Source organism: Triticum urartu, unplaced genomic scaffold, assembly GCF_056163025.1.
Source record: "Triticum urartu cultivar PI428250 unplaced genomic scaffold, HENAU_Tu73 scaffold2, whole genome shotgun sequence".
Classification (NCBI taxonomy): Eukaryota; Viridiplantae; Streptophyta; class Magnoliopsida; order Poales; family Poaceae; genus Triticum; species Triticum urartu.
Window position 1 is genome coordinate 3,974,359 of NW_028260368.1, and position 17,823 is coordinate 3,992,181.

General features: G+C 33.9%; 2 non-coding genes across 2 annotated transcripts; both read right to left on the reverse strand.

The window, feature by feature from the left end:
• Positions 1 to 9,769: 9,769 nt before the first annotated feature.
• On the reverse strand, positions 9,770 to 9,849 carry TRNAL-UAG (transfer RNA leucine (anticodon UAG)). The gene has a single exon. It is a non-coding gene; the product is annotated as a tRNA-Leu (tRNA).
• Positions 9,850 to 16,465: 6,616 nt separating this feature from the next.
• On the reverse strand, positions 16,466 to 16,539 carry TRNAR-ACG (transfer RNA arginine (anticodon ACG)). Its single transcript has one exon. It is a non-coding gene; the product is annotated as a tRNA-Arg (tRNA).
• Between the last annotated feature and the right edge of the window lie 1,284 nt (positions 16,540 to 17,823).

Genomic DNA, 17,823 nt, shown 5'->3' on the forward strand with positions numbered 1-17,823 from the left:
CTTAATACATATGCAAAAAAATTCATTATTGGCCCACCATTGATTAGAAGATTTAGCTTGTATGAATCGCTATTGGTTTGATACGAATAATGACAATCGTTTCAGTATGTTAAGGATACAGATGTATCCACAATTCATTTAGAGTTACTTAATAGTCTATTTCTTATACCATATCTCTATCCCGTGAAATTCTCGAGCCAAAAGATGGATGCATATGCTGTGTTTCATTTTGCTAAATGATATCAATTAAATGGTGTATCAATTCCATAAATTGCATATAGCAATAAATAAATCAGCAAAATTCTTTCTAATATTTTAGATAGAAGAAACATTTCTTCTATCTAAAATATTAGAAAGAATGTACCCTTCTATCCAAATCCAATTTGCATCGATAAAATAAATCCAAATTCCAGTAGTAGATGAATAATTGCAAATTTGTGTGTGTACGAGATTAGAATAACTTCAAAATAACTGACATAATTTTGTATTTTTCCTGATCAGAAAAATACATGAAAAAGAAAGGAGGTAGAAAAATTTTTGGATTTATGGTTAAAGAAGAAAAAGAAGAAAACAGGGGTTCTGTTGAATTTCAAGTATTCAGTTTCACCAATAAGATACGGAGACTTGCTTCACATTTGGAATTACACAAAAAAGATTTTTCATCGGAAAGAGGTCTACGAAGACTTTTGGGAAAACGTCGACGTTTGCTGGCTTATTTGGCAAAGAAAAATAGAGTACGTTATAAGAAATTAATCGGTCAGTTGAATATTCGGGAGCAGTAATTTAATCGTTCAAATTTTTTTCTTGTTTTATTATTTTTTTAGTAGTCTTATAGTAGTCTTAGATTTTTCATTTTGATGAGCCTCGCTTTGAGGAATTCATGGAATAATCCATTTTCATGGAATAATGAATTAAGGAAGAAAGGATATGAGTCTACCGCTTACAAGAAAAGATCTCATGATAGTCAATATGGGCCCTCAACACCCATCAATGCATGGTGTTCTTCGACTGATCGTTACTCTCGATGGTGAGGATGTTATTGATTGTGAACCCATATTAGGGTATTTACACAGAGGAATGGAAAAAATCGCGGAAAACCGAACTATTATACAATACTTACCTTATGTAACAAGGTGGGATTATTTAGCTACTATGTTTACAGAAGCAATAACAGTAAATGCACCAGAATTCTTGGAGAATATTCAAATACCACAAAGAGCCAGCTATATTAGGGTAATTATGTTAGAATTAAGCCGGATAGCTTCTCACTTGCTATGGCTTGGACCTTTTATGGCGGATCTCGGCGCACAGACTCCTTTTTTCTATATTTTTAGAGAGAGAGCAATTAATATATGATCTATTTGAAGCTGCTACAGGTATGCGAATGATGCACAATTACTTTCGCATCGGAGGAGTAGCCGCCGATCTACCTTATGGATGGATCGATAAATGTTTAGATTTCTGTGATTATTTTTTACGCGGAGTTGTTGAATATCAACAACTTATTACACAGAATCCAATTTTTTTAGAGCGAGTTGAAGGAGTAGGTTTTATTAGCGGAGAAGAAGCAGTAAATTGGGGCTTATCGGGACCGATGTTACGAGCTTCTGGAATACAATGGGATCTTCGTAAAGTAGATCCTTATGAGTCTTACAACCAATTTGATTGGAAAGTCCAATGGCAAAAAGAAGGGGATTCGTTAGCTCGCTATTTAGTACGAATTGGTGAAATGAGGGAATCCATCAAAATAATTCAACAAGCTGTAGAAAAAATTCCTGGAGGACCTTATGAAAATTTAGAAGTCCGACGCTTTAAGAAAGAAAATAATTCTGAATGGAATGATTTTGAGTATAAATTTCTTGGTAAAAAACCTTCGCCCAATTTTGAATTGTCAAGACAAGAGCTTTATGTAAGAGTAGAAGCCCCAAAAGGTGAATTAGGGATTTATCTAGTAGGAGATGATAGCCTTTTCCCCTGGAGATGGAAAATCCGTCCACCCGGGTTTATTAATTTGCAAATTCTTCCTCAGCTAGTTAAAAAAATGAAATTGGCTGATATCATGACGATATTAGGTAGTATAGATATCATTATGGGGGAAGTTGATCGTTGAAATGATAATAGATAGGGTAGAGGTAGAAACTATCAATTCTTTTTCGAAATTGGAATTATTAAAAGAAGTCTATGGACTGATATCGATTCTACCCATTTTGACCCTCCTTTTGGGAATAACAATAGAGGTACTCGTAATTGTGTGGTTAGAAAGAGAAATATCTGCGTCGATACAACAACGTATTGGTCCTGAATATGCTGGCCCCCTGGGCCTGCTTCAAGCTATAGCAGATGGGACTAAGCTACTTTTTAAAGAAGATATTCTGCCATCCCGAGGAGATATTTCTTTATTTAGCATTGGACCCTCTATAGCAGTCATATCAGTTTTATTAAGTTTTTTAGTTATCCCTTTGGGATATCATTTTGTTTTAGCCGATCTTAGTATTGGTGTTTTTTTATGGATTGCCATTTCAAGTATAGCTCCTATTGGTCTTCTTATGGCAGGATATAGCTCAAATAATAAATATTCTTTTTCAGGCGGTCTACGAGCTGCTGCTCAATCCATTAGTTATGAAATACCATTAACTTTTTGTGTGCTAGCAATATCTCTACGTGTGATTCGTTAAAATAGATCTTTTTCCTATAAAATCCATTAACTATTTATATTCCTTTTCTTATTTAGTATTTGGGTTGGTAAGTTAAACTAGATAGCTATATGAGTGAAACAAAACAGCTTATAAATTTGTAGTAAAAAGAAAAAATCTCATTTCCTACGTACAAGAAAAAAGTGGAAGTAAACATAAGCAGTGTAAACTCTTTATCCCAAGGTTGATATTTTTTAATTAGTCATCATATCTTGAAGCGGCCAAGAATAAAGGATTCACGATATGGAATTCCATTACTAGAATACTCCTAGTTATTACTATAACTTAATAATCCATAAGAAGAATCCACCAAAAGTTAGTGAAGGGTTAGGAACACTAAAGTACATAAAGGATTAGTAATGGAAAATCTAAAACATTAGAGATTTTTGCCCATAAAAGGAATCATAATAAGGACTTGCAATTTGTAGAAATTATCAAGTAGTACTTTCTTCGGATTCCGATCCAGAGTATGTTCCCATTCACTTGTTAAGGAAATGGCTATCAAGAACGAATTAACCCTTTATCCATTTTTTCTTTTTAAATACCCCCTCCCTGGGGAAAGAAGAATAGTAAAAAAGATATGGAGTGCACTAGAAAAAATTTTCATTATTTCCTTCCTCTATCCATATTCATGCAGAATTGCTCATGAACTAATACCCAACTCTTTCCATTTATTAATTGAATTCCTATAACAAGTAACAAGTGTTTTATTCCAAGATTAAGTTATTACTGAACAAAGAAAAATTTTCATTATATTATAAAGGATGAGATCAATTCGGAAGCGCTTTTTCTTATTCTAGCAGACGGAATTCCTTTGGTCTAATTTAGGACTTTCAAATCTATTTTATTTTATCTAATTCTATCTACGCCCCCGGGGCTAGGAACAAAACAGTCCTTTCCTTTTTCTGATCATAGAGAAGCCGTATGAAGCTAAGGTTTCATGTACGGTTTTGCAAATAGCGGTGGGAACTGTGATGTTATCACCGACTATGATTATCTAACAGTTCAAGTACAGTTGATATAGTTGAAGCACAGTCAAAATACGGTTTTTTTGGATGGAATATTTGGCGTCAGCCTATAGGTTTTCTGGTTTTTTTAATTTCTTCTTTGGCAGAATGTGAAAGATTACCCTTTGATTTACCAGAAGCGGAGGAAGAATTAGTAGCAGGTTACCAAACTGAATATTCCGGTATCAAATATGGTTTATTTTATCTTGTTTCTTACCTAAATTTATTAGTTTCTTCTTTATTTGTAACAGTTCTCTACTTGGGCGGGTGGAATTTATCTATTCCCTATATATCCTTTTTTGATTTTTTCCAAATGAATAAAGCAGTTGGAATTTTGGAAATGACAATGGGTATATTTATTACATTAACTAAAGCTTATTTATTTCTCTTCATTTCTATCACAATAAGATGGACTTTACCGAGGATGAGAATGGATCAGTTATTAAATCTTGGATGGAAATTTCTTTTACCTATTTCCCTGGGCAATCTCTTATTAACAACCTCTTCTCAACTTGTTTCACTATAAATAAGATAATACAATAATAGTAAGAATATTTTCAACACAAAAGCTCTCTCAAACAAGAGAAAGAAACATATCTTTTTCATAGATATTTAGAATGAATATGTTCCCTATGGTAACTGGGTTCATGAGTTATGGTCAACAAACAATACGTGCTACAAGGTACATAGGTCAAAGTTTCATAACTACCTTATCCCACACAAATCGTTTACCTATAACGATTCACTACCCTTATGAAAAATCAATTACACCAGAGCGTTTCCGAGGGCGAATCCACTTTGAATTTGATAAATGTATTGCTTGTGAAGTATGTGTTCGCGTATGTCCGATAGATTTACCCGTTGTGGATTGGAGATTTGAAAAGGATATTAAAAGAAAACAATTGCTTAATTATAGTATTGATTTCGGAGTTTGTATATTTTGTGGCAATTGTGTTGAGTACTGTCCAACAAGCTGTTTATCAATGACTGAAGAATATGAACTTTCTACCTATGATCGTCATGAATTGAATTACAATCAAATTGCTTTAAGTCGGTTACCAATCTCCATAATGGGAGATTACACAATTCAAACAATTAGGAATTCGTCTGAAAGTAAAATAAACAAAGAAAAATCTTCGAATTCAAGAACGATTACTGATTACTAAACTTTGATTTTGTCTTTCTGTTATAAAAATCTAATAATTCTTTATTAAACTTTAAAATTAAACTATAAAGAAAAACGAAAAACTACTGCTTATTGGAAATTATTTCTTATTTTAAATCAGACTAGATTTTCGTGATATAATATAATTTATAACTATAAGTTTATACACAAAAAAATACCCTAATCCTTTTTTCCTTCCTTGAATCCTTTAGTTTTAGTCAGTTCATGAAAAATTTTATACTATTAATTTCTTTTTATCCATAATGGATTTACCTGGACCAATACATGAGATTCTTATGCTATTTGGGGGATTTGTTCTTCTACTAGGGGGTCTAGGAGTAGTATTACTTACCAACCCCATTTATTCTGCCTTTTCGCTGGGATTAGTTCTTGTTTGTATATCCTTATTCTATTTTTTATTAAATTCCTACTTTGTAGCTGTCGCACAACTTCTTATTTATGTGGGAGCCATAAATGTCTTGATCATATTCGCTGTAATGTTCGTAAATGGCTCAGAATGGTCTAAAGATAAGAATTATTGGACTATTGGAGATGGGTTCACTTCACTCGTTTGTATAACTATTGTTTTTTCACTAATGACTACTATCCCAGATACGTCGTGGTATGGAATTCTTTGGACTACAAGATCAAACCAAATAGTAGAACAGGGTCTCATAAATAATGTTCAACAAATTGGAATTCATTTAGCAACCGATTTTTATCTTCCGTTTGAACTCATTTCCATAATTCTTCTAGTTTCTTTAATAGGTGCAATTACTATGGCTCGGCAATAAGAAAACTTAGAAAAAGTACAAATTATAAGAATTGCAAATCTAAAATAAATAACTAAAGAATCACAATTTTGATTTAGTAAAATCCATCTACTGCCAACAAATACCTCCTTTTTTTTTTTTTTTTTTTTCTTTTGTTGTGTAATTGTTCTATTGTAATTAATTGAATCGGTTCAATTCTTGCCCTCATATTGAAATGAATCGAGATTGATAAGGAGTTAGTTAATGATGTTTGAGCATGTACTTTTTTTGAGTGTCTATTTATTTTCGATTGGTATCTATGGATTGATCACAAGCCGAAACATGGTTAGAGCTCTAATATGTCTTGAACTTATACTGAATTCAATTAATCTAAATCTCGTAACATTTTCTGATCTATTTGATAGTCGCCAATTAAAAGGAGATATTTTCGCAATTTTTGTTATAGCCCTTGCAGCTGCTGAAGCCGCTATTGGACTATCCATTCTTTCTTCCATCCATCGTAATAGGAAATCCACTCGTATCAATCAATCTAATTTATTGAATAATTAGACTTTTGAATAATTAGACATAGAATCCTCTAAACAAAGGCGCACATATTAAAATAAATAGAAATCAATACTATTTTCTTAGTATTATTTGAGAATATCCATTTTTTTTAGTAGATTATTGCATAGTATTCTTTTTCACTTAAATGAATTTTTGTATTTGTAATTCATTGATATTGCAATTTGAATATTGCAATAATTTATATTGAAAAGACGATAGCCAATTTATTGGCTAATTCGAATTCGTCTGTACAATTCGTAAAATTCTTTCTTATTTCTTATTTATTGTTGAAATCCAAAATTAAAGTCTCTTGGCTCTCTTCACGCTTTCTCACAAACAGATTAAAAAATAGATTTTTTTTTTTGAAGTTTGGATAAACCATTGCTTCGTCTGGTGTCTACAATACATATGACTCATTATAGTACTAATTTCATTTTTACCAGATCGAAAAATTTTATGTTGAAAAGAAAAATTTATAGATCCAATGTCACATTCCGTAAAAATTTACGATACATGTATAGGATGCACTCAATGTGTACGAGCTTGTCCAACAGATGTATTAGAAATGATACCCTGGGATGGATGTAAAGCCAAGCAAATTGCTTCCGCGCCGAGAACCGAAGATTGTGTGGGTTGTAAGAGATGTGAATCTGCCTGCCCGACAGATTTTTTAAGTGTCCGCGTTTATTTAGGGCCTGAAACAACACGTAGCATGGCTCTATCTTATTGATACGTTACAAAAAACTTCACTCGAATCGTCTGATTCCTCTTTACCGAAGAAGCCTGTGCTCGAAATAATCGAGCACGGGCTTTTCTGGTCAAAACGTATCTTGTCTTTATCACTTTATCATGAGTTATTTTCCTTGGTTAACAATACTTGTTGTTTTGCCGATATTTGCAGGTTCATTAATTTTCTTTTTACCTCATAAGGGAAACAAAGTCGTTAGGTGGTATACTATATCTATTTGTTTATTAGAATTCCTTCTAATGACTTATGCGTTCTGTTATCATTTCCAACTGGAGGATCCCTTAATCCAATTAAAGGAGGATTATAAATGGATAGATGTCTTCGATTTCCACTGGAGATTGGGAATCGATGGACTTTCATTAGGATCTATTTTATTGACAGGATTTATCACTACTTTAGCTACTTTAGCAGCTTGGCCAATTACACGGAATTCGCGATTATTCTATTTCCTGATGCTCGCAATGTATAGTGGTCAAATAGGATTATTTTCTTCGCGAGACCTTTTACTTTTTTTTATCATGTGGGAGTTAGAATTAATTCCTGTTTACTTACTTTTATCCATGTGGGGGGGGAAGAGGCGTCTATATTCAGCTACAAAGTTTATTTTGTATACTGCAGGCGGTTCCATTTTTTTCTTAATCGGAGTTCTGGGTATGGGCTTATATGGTTCCAACGAACCAGGATTAGATTTGGAAAGATTAATTAATCAATCATACCCTGCAACCTTGGAAATACTTTTATATTTTGGCTTCCTTATTGCTTATGCTGTCAAATTGCCGATTATACCCCTACATACGTGGTTACCAGATACCCATGGGGAAGCACATTATAGTACATGTATGCTTTTAGCGGGAATATTATTAAAGATGGGAGCATATGGATTGATTCGGATCAACATGGAATTGTTACCTCATGCTCATTATCTATTTTCGCCCTGGTTAGTAATAATAGGAGCGATCCAAATAATCTATGCAGCTTCAACTTCTCTTGGTCAACGAAATTTCAAAAAAAGAATAGCTTATTCCTCTGTATCTCACATGGGTTTCATAATTATAGGAATTGGTTCCATAACCAACATTGGACTCAATGGAGCTATTTTACAAATATTATCCCATGGATTTATTGGTGCTACACTTTTTTTCTTGGCAGGAACCGCTTCTGATAGAATGCGTCTTGTTTATCTCGAAGAACTGGGGGGAATATCTATCCCAATGCCTAAAATTTTTACCATGTTTAGTAGCTTTTCAATGGCTTCTCTTGCCTTACCAGGAATGAGTGGTTTTGTCGCAGAATTAGTAGTATTTTTTGGACTAATTACTAGTCCAAAATTTCTGTTAATGCCAAAAACACTAATTACTTTTGTAATGGCAATTGGAATGATATTAACTCCTATTTATTTATTATCTATGTTACGCCAGATGTTCTATGGATACAAGCTATTTAATGTTCCAAACGCAAATTTTGTGGATTCTGGACCACGAGAACTCTTTATTTTAATCTGTATCTTTTTACCAGTAATAGGAATTGGTATTTATCCAGATTTTGTTCTCTCCCTATCCGTTGACAGGGTAGAGGCTCTCTTATCCAATTATTATCCTAAATAGGTTTGCTTTTTTTTACTCGTCTGCTCTATTAATGCAGAAATAAGTAAAAAAGTATATAATGCAGAAATAAGTAAAAAAGTATAATTAGATCTATCTCGAATTTTTGAGAACCCTTTGATAAGGCGTTCAAGGGGTTCTCAAATAAAACATAAAAGTAAAAACCTTCATTTCATGAAGGTTTTATTTTATGTAATCATTTAGGTGTTAATGTAAACGAACCATAACTATGTAAGCCTATTCCTAATAGATTTATACCAAAATAACAAATCCAAATTATAAGAAATCCTATCAAAGCTATAAGTGCAGAATTCGTACCCTTCCAATTTGGATTTGTTCTACTATGTAAATAAATTGCGAATATGGTCCAAGTAATAAATGCCCAAGTTTCCTTAGGATCCCAATTCCAATAGGATCCCCAGGCCTCATTAGCCCATACTGCTCCACAAAGAATACCTACGGTTAAAAGGGTAAATCCTAGGCTAATGACACGATAACTCCAAGAATCCAAACGCTCCGTTAATTGATATTTGTAATAATTTGGAAATGAAGGGACAGAGGTTCTTTTTAAAGCACTTCTTTTTGCATAAAAATATTTAATATCACTAAAGAAAAATGTTTTATTTAAAACATTTTTTTTCTTTTTAGAAAAGAAATGGAAATTATTTCGAAATCTAATGATTAGAATAGCGGCAGATAATAAGGATCCGCACAAAAGAGTTGCATAGCTTAATAACATCATACTGACATGCATCATTAACCACTGAGATTGTAGAGCAGGTACTAGTATCGTGGATTGATGCATTTCAGTTAAAAGACCCGATGTGGCAAAGCCTTGCGTTAAAATAGTACTTGGCGTAGTTATTGTGCTTAAATCATTTTTAGAGTTCTGTATTTTAGGAATGGTATGAAGAATATACAGGGCCCATGAAAGGAAGATCAATGACTCATATAAATTACTTAATGGAAAATGTCCCGAGGAAGCCCAACGAGAAACTAAGAATCCTGTTATAGAGAAAAAAGTAACTATCATTCCTTTTTCTGACGAATCGCGTAATCCTCCAAGTTCACGAACTAATAAGGTTATAAAATGAATCGTAATCACAATTGAAATCGTTGAGAAAGAGATATGAGTTAGTATATGTTCTAAAGTTGCAAATAGCATAAGGGGAAGGTCCCATTACAAAATTGTAAATTTCGAATTGATTTCTAATCTATTGTATTCTTTTTCAAGAATGCCGCCACTCGGATTCGAACCGAGATGCTTGAGCACTGCTTCCTAAGAGCAGCGTGTCTACCAATTTCACCATGGCGGCTAACTTCAAATAATAGGTAACTTAAAAGAATAATAGCTATTATCTTGGGAATCGTCGATATTGGGAAAGTCCATAAAATTTAGGAACATTAGAGTTTTCATTAAAATAGACTTCGTTTGGTAGTATCGTTTCCATTTTTTTTTTTTACAATAAACTCTTGCTTTGCCCAATAGAAACACAAACACTGCTTGAAAGAGTTGGAACTTCTTTTTTCTAACTTGCAATTATAGAACTAATTTTTTCTAATTAATTTCCCCTTTACATTTTGAAAATTCTTTCAATACAATGAAAAAAATCCAAAAGGGTTTCTATTTAATGATGAAATTAAAATAAAATGGATAAATAGAAAAGGCTTTTTGGATTTTTTAAAAATTTCTAGAATGAAAGTCTTTATGCTCTTATTAATAAGATTTACTAACCTTATGATTTTGGAGAAGATAGGTGGAAGTTGTAAGTCCTATTGTAAGAATACTCCACTTTTCATAATTTTCCTAATAGAATATGAGGATTCTATTAGGAAAATTATGAAAAGTTCATTGATAGGAAAAGAATACTTAGCACACAGTATACCAAACAAAACTTTTTTTTTCTTGTATATATAAGATAAGAGGGGTTTTTTGTTCTAAGAATATTGTACCGAGTAATTCGACACATAAAAGTACATTCAAAGAAGAATCCAAATTATTAAATAATTGGAATTCTTTTTTGATAAGTCAATTCATATTATTCCAAAATCTTATTATTTGTTTGTTGCCCAGAAAAACCCTTTGGTTTTGGATGCTCATTACCGCTCGAAAATGATCTTGATTTTACTAAAGAATAAGATTGTACTATGGAAAAATAAGTCTTTTTCTTCCAAATATTTTTACGAATACGCTTTTTTGACATTGAAGTACGTTTTTTTGGAACTGCCATTCAAAAAGGAAATTACTTTTTTCTAGTTGTATGTGAAAGACATCTATTGCTGCAAATCAATCCTTCTTTCTTCTTTTTATTAGTATTTATACTTAGATACTGAAAGATACTTAAATTTTGAATTATTTTTTACTTCATTTTGTCTAATGCGGATAAGACAACAAGAATTTTTTAACATTTTTTCTTTATATATTTTATACTTTTTTTTTAATAATATAGAATATATAGAAGGGTTTCTCATTTAAATCTATTTATATCTATTTATATATCAAGTATACTCCATATATAGATATATGGTATGGAAGCCTATCCCCCATATAAGATAAGACGGGGGGATAAAAAGAAGGGAAAATGAAAATAGTTAATTAAGTTCAGAATGGTATTCCATAAAGGAAAGGAATTCCAATCAAAACAAAAAATACTGAGTCTCTTAAACAAGACATTCTAAAACTTAGGTAATTTATAGTCATTAGAATTTTAGTTCTATATGAAGTAAGGACTATTCGATAATTTCTTATAAACATAGGTTTTCATTGGAATTCACTCAATCAGTTAATTATGGAACAAGAGAGCTGTTTCATCTTTGTTTTAAAGAAATATAAAAATGAATTATGAATAGAAAGTAAAATGATTCCACTTTTTTTTTTTTATTTTTATAAATATCTTTATTTAGTTAATAAAATAACTTCGTTACCTAGTTATTTTATTAACTTTTTTAATTTAACCAACTAAACCCATTCTTAATTTTTAATTATTTCAATGAGATAAATTTTGGAAAAATTAAGAATTTCAGTATTTTTTCTTATTCTTTTTATTTATTCTTTCAGAAAGAGATAAGAATTGGTTTGTGAATCGGAAACAATTTTATAGAAAAATTGAAGTAAAAATTGAAGTAAAAATTGCAATTTCTTTTCTTATGGAACATACATATCAATATGCATGGGTAATCCCTCTTCTCCCACTTCCAGTTATTATGTCAATGGGATTTGGCCTTATTCTTATTCCGACAGCAACAAAAAATCTTCGTCGCATATGGGCTTTTCCTAGTGTTTTACTCTTAAGTATAGCTATGGTATTCTCAGTTCAACTGTCTATTCAACAAATAAATGGAAGTTCGATCTATCAATATCTATGGTCTTGGACCGTCAATAATGATTTTTCTTTAGAATTTGGATACTTGATTGACCCACTTACTTCTATTATGTTAATACTAATTACTACTGTAGGAATCCTGGTTCTTATTTATAGTGATGGTTATATGTCTCACGATGAAGGATATTTGAGATTTTTTGTTTATATAAGTTTTTTCAATACTTCCATGTTGGGATTGGTTACTAGCTCCAATTTGATACAAATTTATTTTTTTTTGGGAACTCGTGGGAATGTGTTCTTATTTATTGATAGGCTTTTGGTTTACACGACCAATCGCAGCGAGTGCTTGTCAAAAAGCTTTTGTAACTAATCGTGTAGGGGATTTTGGTCTATTATTAGGAATTTTAGGTTTTTTTTTGGATAACAGGTAGTTTAGAGTTTAGGGATTTGTTCAAAATAGCTAATAACTGGATTCCTAATAATGGAATTAACTCTTTACTTACTACTTTGTGTGCTTTTTTATTATTCCTTGGTGCAGTTGCGAAATCCGCACAATTCCCTCTTCACGTATGGTTACCCGATGCTATGGAAGGGCCCACTCCTATTTCGGCTCTTATACACGCAGCAACTATGGTTGCTGCGGGAATTTTTCTTCTAGCTCGACTTCTTCCTCTTTTCATATCTTTACCTTTGATAATGAGTTTTTATTTCTTTAGTAGGTACAATAACACTATTCTTAGGAGCTACTTTAGCTCTTGCTCAGAGAGATATTAAAAGAAGCTTAGCCTATTCTACAATGTCTCAATTGGGTTATATGATGTTAGCTCTAGGTATAGGTTCTTATCAAGCTGCTTTATTCCATTTGATCACTCATGCTTATTCAAAAGCTTTATTGTTCTTGGGATCCGGATCCGTTATTCATTCAATGGAACCTCTTGTTGGATATTCACCAGATAAAAGTCAAATATGGTTCTTATGGGCGGTTTAAGAAAATACATTCCAATCACAAGAACTACTTTTTATGGGGTACACTTTCTCTTTGTGGTATTCCACCTCTTGCTTGCTTCTGGTCCAAAGATGAAATCCTTAGTAATAGTTGGTTGTATTCGCCTTTTTTGGAATAATAGCCTCCTTTACTGCAGGATTTAACTGCCTTTTATATGTTTCGGATATATTTACTTACATTTGATGGGTATTTGCGTGTTCATTTTCAAAATTACAGTAGCACTAAAGAGAGTTCCTTGTATTCAATATCCTTATGGGGAAAAAGGATACCCAAAGGAGTGAATAGGGATTTCGTTTTATCAACAACGAAGAGTGGAGTTTCTTTTTTTTCACAAAATATACCAAAAATTCAAGGTAATACAAGAAATAGGATAGGATCCTTTACTACGTCTTTTGGGGCTAAAAAAACTTTTGCCTATCCGCATGAAACGGGAAATACTATGTTATTTCCTCTTCTTATATTACTACTTTTCACTTTGTTCATTGGATTCATAGGAATCTCTTTTGATAATGGAGGAATTGGTAATGGAATAGCAGAGTTAACCATATTATCAAAGTGGTTAACTCCCTCAATAAACTTTACCCAGGAAAGTTCTAATTCTTTTGTAAATTCATATGAATTTATTACTAATGCAATTTCTTCTGTAAGTCTAGCTATCTTTGGTTTATTCATAGCATATATCTTCTATGGATCCGCTTATTCTTTTTTTCAGAATTTGGATTTAATAAACTCTTTTTACAAAGGAAATCCTAAAAAAGAATTTTTAGATCAAGTAAAAAAAAATATATACAGTTGGTCATATAATCGTGGTTATATAGATATTTTCTATACTAGGGTCTTTACCCTCGGTATAAGAGGGTTAACCGAACTCACGGAGTTTTTTGATAAGGGTGTTATTGATGGAATTACCAATGGAGTGGGTCTTGCTAGTTTTTGTATAGGAGAGGAAATTAAATATGTAGGGGGAGGTCGAATCTCGTCTTATTTATTCTTTTTTTTATGTTATGTATCTGTGTTTTTATTCTTTTTTCTTTCTTAAGTTAAGGAATTTACAACAAGTCTCTTGCAAAAATAACTATCCTATCCCCTTTCTACAATCTCTCTATATCCTTGTTACATAAGGTAAGTATTGTATAATAGTTCGGTTTTCCGCGATTTTTTCCATTCCTCTGTGTAAATACCCTAATATGGGTTCACAATCAATAACATCCTCACCATCGAGAGTAACGATCAGTCGAAGAACACCATGCATTGATGGGTGTTGAGGGCCCATATTGACTATCATGAGATCTTTTCTTGTAAGCGGTAGACTCATATCCTTTCTTCCTTAATTCATTATTCCATGAAAATGGATTATTCCATGAATTCCTCAAAGCGAGGCTCATCAAAATGAAAAATCTAAGACTACTATAAGACTACTAAAAAAATAATAAAACAAGAAAAAATTTGAACGATTAAATTACTGCTCCCGAATATTCAACTGACCGATTAATTTCTTATAACGTACTCTATTTTTCTTTGCCAAATAAGCCAGCAAACGTCGACGTTTTCCCCAAAAGTCTTCGTAGACCTCTTTCCGATGAAAAATCTTTTTTGTGTAATTCCAAATGTGAAGCAAGTCTCCGTATCTTATTGGTGAAACTGAATACTTGAAATTCAACAGAACCCCTGTTTTCTTCTTTTTCTTCTTTAACCATAAATCCAAAAAATTTTTCTACCTCCTTTCTTTTTCATGTATTTTTCTGATCAGGAAAAATACAAAATTATGTCAGTTATTTTGAAGTTATTCTAATCTCGTACACACACAAATTTGCAATTATTCATCTACTACTGGAATTTGGATTTATTTATCGATGCAAATTGGATTTGGATAGAAGGGTACATTCTTTCTAATATTTTAGATAGAAGAAATGTTTCTTCTATCTAAAATATTAGAAAGATTTTGCTGATTTATTTATTGCTATATGCAATTTATGGAATTGATACACCATTTAATTGATATCATTTAGCAAAATGAAACACAGCATATGCATCCATCTTTTGGCTCGAGAATTTCACGGGATAGAGATATGGTATAAGAAATAGACTATTAAGTAACTCTAAATGAATTGTGGATACATCTGTATCCTTAACATACTGAAACGATTGTCATTATTCGTATCAAACCAATAGCGATTCATACAAGCTAAATCTTCTAATCAATGGTGGCCAATAATGAATTTTTTTGCATATGTATTAAGACGCTTGGCCTGATTTCGAAATTGTCCAGAGTTTTATATGTTGTTTTCATTGCAAAATGATGGGTCTCCTTCCATAACTTTCCAATTACGAGTACGAGAATTGAAAGACATGAAAATTCTCAATTCTCTACGGCGTCTAGTAGATAGAAACAAGAAAATCAGAAGAATCTTTCTCTCTATTCACTATCATTCCGCGTCTTCGACTTCTATTAGTTTCTTTTCTCTTTAATGCAATAGCTATAGTTTGATATAAGAATCCATTTCTCAAAGTAATGGAAACCATTCTCTTATAGGAAATGGTTCGAAAATCGCTATTCCACCTTTTAGGTATCGTGAAAAGTGATACCTGTGAAGATCGTGCATTTCAGTCAAATTCAGATCCGTTTTTCGAGTCCATGATATAATATAACCAAATTGGATAGATCTTCCACTGTTTAGCTAAGAAAGAATAGATACAGAGGTGGATAATAGATCGATATGAAGATCATGAGCTGCCCCATAATGAAATCGCAGTAGTCGCGAATATCTCCTTCTTCCCTAATCCAAGATTGGAGAAAGAAGATCTAAGAGGGACCTATGGAGAATGTAGTCAGAAATCCATAATAGAGTCCGACCACAACGACCGAATTAATTATCCTCATCGAGAAACTTAGACTACTAAATAGAAAAGATTTGAAAATCATGGCATGGGTCTCCTTTTTTTCTTTCTTTAGAGTTTTCTATATGCACAATTTCTCGATGTTTCGATGAGAATTTCTTGACTTTCCATATATAGAAAGAGATAGACTATAAATGACATCTCTTATGTCAATAAGACCAAAGGGATGGATATTAAATGATAGGAAGTGCTAGGAAGTGAAATAGAATGAAATAGAGCCACTTTGGGCTTCCCTATGAAATGAGGCATGGAACGGAGCCACTACGAAGAAATTATGGGAGTTACGAAAGAAGCTTCGGACTCATATTGTTCATGGGTTGAGAGCGGGAGTTGAACTCTAGGAGGTCGAATCCCCCTTGTTCCTCAGTAGCTCAGTGGTAGAGCGGTCGGCTGTTAACTGACTGGTCGTAGGTTCGAATCCTACTTGGGGAGATTTTATTCATTCTTTAATGTAAGAATTTTAATGTAAGAATAAAGAATTGAATTAAAGGGCTTGCTTTGACCCTTAGGAGTAGGTAACCCGTTCGCTATCCTTGTTTCTATTTCTATTGCATTCTATCTCATCGTATCACATTCTGTTCTACGATTCCACTTCGACAAAAGGAAAGAGCATACCTAAGTTCAATAGCTTTACGTCCGCTATCCCGATCATGATTTTCCTACCCTCAGGGGGAAAGTAAAGGCCCTTCCCCCTTTGGAAGGCTGTGGGCGAGGAGGGATTCGAACCCCCGACACCGTGGTTCGTAGCCACGTGCTCTAATCCTCTGAGCTACAGGCCCAGCTGTCTCCACTGGATCTCTTCCCGGGGGTACCCCTTCATTTCAGGTTAAGAAGATGGGAAAGCGCCTTTCTCTCTATAAGAACAGTGCGTTCCGAGGTGTGAAGTGGGAGAGAGGGGATGTGATGATTGAGGTTTTGAATAAGACGACCTTTGCATTTTAGATTTGGATCTTTTTCTTATTTCAAAATAGTGAAAAAGTCAAATAAGAGGTGTTAAGCTTTTTATCATTCTGGCATCGAGCTATTTTGCCGCAGGACCTCCCCTACAGTATCGTCACCGCAGTAGAGTTTAACCACCAAATTCGGGATGGATTGGTGTGGTTCCTCTACGCCTAGGACACCAGAATATCGAACCATGAACGAGGAAAGGCATGAGATAAATATTGGCTAGTAATTGTGAAGCCCCAATTCTTGACTGAAAGGGACACCAAAGGCCTCTGCCCTCCCTCTCTATCTATCCAAGAGATGGAAGGGCAGAGCTTTTTTTTGGTTTTTTTCATCTTTTCATCAAAGAGTTGAACAATGAAGATAGATGGCAAGTGCCTGATCGATTTGATCAGGCCGTGTAGGAACAAGGTTCAAATCGTTCGTTCGTTAGGATGCCTCAGCTGCATACATCACTGCACTTCCACTTGACACCTATTTAAACGGCTCGTCTCGCCGCTACCTTATCCTATTTCCATACTTCTGTCGCTCCATCCCCGTATGGGTGGAGAACCCGTCGCTGTCTCGGCTGTGATACCGGAGGCTCTAGGGAAGTCGGAGGAGAGAGCACTCATCTTGGGTGGGCTTACTACTTATATGCTTTCAGCAGTTATCCTCTCCGCACTTGGCTACCCAGCGTTTACCGTAGGCACGATAACTGGTACACCAGAGGTGCGTCCTTCCGGTCCTCTCGTACTAGGGAAAGGTCCTCTCAATGCTCTAACGCCCACACCGGATATGGACCGAACTGTCTCACGACGTTCTGAACCCAGCTCACGTACCGCATTAATGGGCGAACAGCCCCCAACCCTTGGAACCACCTACAGCTCCAGGTGGCGAAGAGCCGACATCGAGGTGCCAAACCTTCCCGTCGATGTGGACTCTTGGGGAAGATCAGCCTGTTATCCCTAGAGTAACTTTTATCCGTTGAGCGACGGCCCTTCCACTCGGCACCGTCGGATCACTAAGGCCGACTTTCGTCTCTGCTCGACGGGTGAGTCTTGCAGTCAAGCTCCCTTCTGCCTTTGCACTCGAGGACCAATGTCCGTCTGGCCCGAGGAAACCTTTGCACGCCTCCG